We start from the raw sequence: 2,417 nt of genomic DNA, 5'->3' as shown, positions 1-2,417 counted from the left end.
TAGCAGACATAATTTCACTTGTAGCCATAATCTGATGATGAATGAATAGTTTTGTTATTATAATGCAACAGAAATATATAAAGCATTCATTCAACAGAATTATCATGCAGTGTAATATTTCGTTTTTAAGAATTGCAGACAACATTAACATAAAAAGCAGAATGCTAATCATGATACTATTCTAAACAGCACTAATTAGATTCTTGGATTGTTAGGAATATTAGCTGTTTAGACAATAACGAAAATCAGTTTAAGCAATTTAATAATTAACAGATAATCACTATTATAACACAGATATAAGAAATATATCAAATGAAAAGTAAATAAAGTTAGAAATACGGCCTGATGATCGAGGCGTGTAAGCACTGTCCCAAGAATCTAATTGCCCCCTCTCGTACAGGGCTACGTGGCAAAAGTTCCCGGAGATACAACGACCCTCGGTCAGGCGACCTCCTTCTCGTCGGCACGAGCTTCAAGAAGGCTTTGCGAACTCTTCTAGACTTTCAGGGAACCAACAGAATATAATAGCAAATATTTTGAAATAGAAGAAGAGAAGAGAAATTCGTTTGTAAATCTGTATCTTTAGCCTTCGGCAGGTGTTGGTTTTTATAGGGGAAAAAAACAACCGTTACAAATCCCGCGGATTTAATTCTCATAAAAACTCGATTCGGTTTTAATTACCGATTTAATAAAAATCCGTTTTCATTTTAATTACCGATTTAATTCTCATAAAAATTCTTTTTCCATTTTGATTCTGATTTAAATCTCATGAATATTACCGTTTCAAAATTTAATTCTCTTAACCGTTACAAAACGTTTATCACATGTTAATTGTTCAAAAATAAATATTACATTTTAATTATTAATAAATATTACATTTTAATTATTCAAAAATAAAAATGTATCAGATTAAAGGCCTATTAATCCGGAGCGGCATTCGTGTCCGCAGGTCGTGTGCGCGCGCCACCCGACCCGACCCGAACCCGAGCCCGGCCCAGCCGGCGCGCGCGTGTGTGGTGTGGAGCATAACCTTTGTTTTCTTCTAGGCATAGGAGAGAAAAGGAAGGCTTATAAAGAGTCTATCTTCCCATCTCTTTTCCAATGTGGGACTAAAGTTTTCCTCTTTTCCTCTACAAACCCAAGTTTTAAGTTACAATTCTAACAATACACGCGAACATCTACAACTGCATGTGTCCAAGCATAAGATTTACTATACACTCATTTGGAGTATGCCTCGATAGTGAATCTAACAAAATTATTACAAACAGATTACCATAGGCTGACTACAAAGTATTTCAGCATGCACTTTGCATGAATTAGCAACAATTTCAGTGAACAAAAGTTATACCACAAAAATCCTGATAAAAGCTTCCTGCATCATCTGGCCATGAACTGTGAGCTAAAAAATGACGACTAATAGTTACTGTAGGCTATCTAAAAATTACTACAGATAGCTGATCCTCATCAAATACTAATAATGAAAGTTACAATTTGACGGCTTCCAGAAGGTTATAATTTAAAAACTTTCACGTAGATCGATGAAGGTTACAATCTGACAACCTTTACAACAACCGATGAAATCTCTAATTCAACAGCCTTCACAATCAACATCAGAAGTTATAATCTGACGACTCTCATATTTTTAAGGAGCCAAGATGAAGGCTACAAGATGTCGATTTTTGCAACACTCTAATAAAAGAGACTACAAATTGACGGTCTCTTCAAATCAAAACGCAGATATCTCTCAAACCGTAAAGAATTTGGCAAAATAGACGGGAGCAAACCAAACCCTTAGGGTCAGTTTGGGCGGCTCCGTCTCATCAAGATAGTCAATTTTTATATATAATTCGTCCGATTCTGACTTATGGTTTGAAAGTTATGATATGTTCTTCGCAGGAAGTTATGTTCTGAAGCCCGTCTGCAAAACTAGACTTCGCTTGAACATTAGACTTTGTCTAAAGCTCGCCAAGCTCTTCTGAGGCTCACCTCTATGTTCTAGAGTTAAGACACAGAGTTTATCTCTGCGTCCCAACAACAAAACACAGGGTTTATCGCTGCGTTCCAGAACGATACGCAAAGCTCAAAAGCTGCATTGCAACATCAAAACGCAGAGGTCCTCCCTGTGTTATAACATCAAAACGCAGAGGTCCTCCCTACATTATAACATCAAAACGTAGGGGTCAAACCCGTGTTTTTTGCGTTTGACTGGTTTAATCAGAACCTGAATGGATTCAAAATTGTATCTCCACTTAATGGGGTCAGTTACACCCTGTTATAGAGAGATTTTCTTATGCCATCAGTATATATAAAGGTAACAATAAGTGTCACGCCCCGCTTCACAAAATACCCGGGAATCGGAACGTGAACAAGCCCGCGACGTATTAGATTGAGAAGAAATATACACTATCATTTTTTTA

Source organism: Asparagus officinalis, chromosome 9, assembly GCF_001876935.1.
Source record: "Asparagus officinalis chromosome 9, Aspof.V1, whole genome shotgun sequence".
NCBI lineage: Eukaryota > Viridiplantae > Streptophyta > Magnoliopsida > Asparagales > Asparagaceae > Asparagus > Asparagus officinalis.
This window is presented reverse-complemented; position numbering follows the sequence as displayed.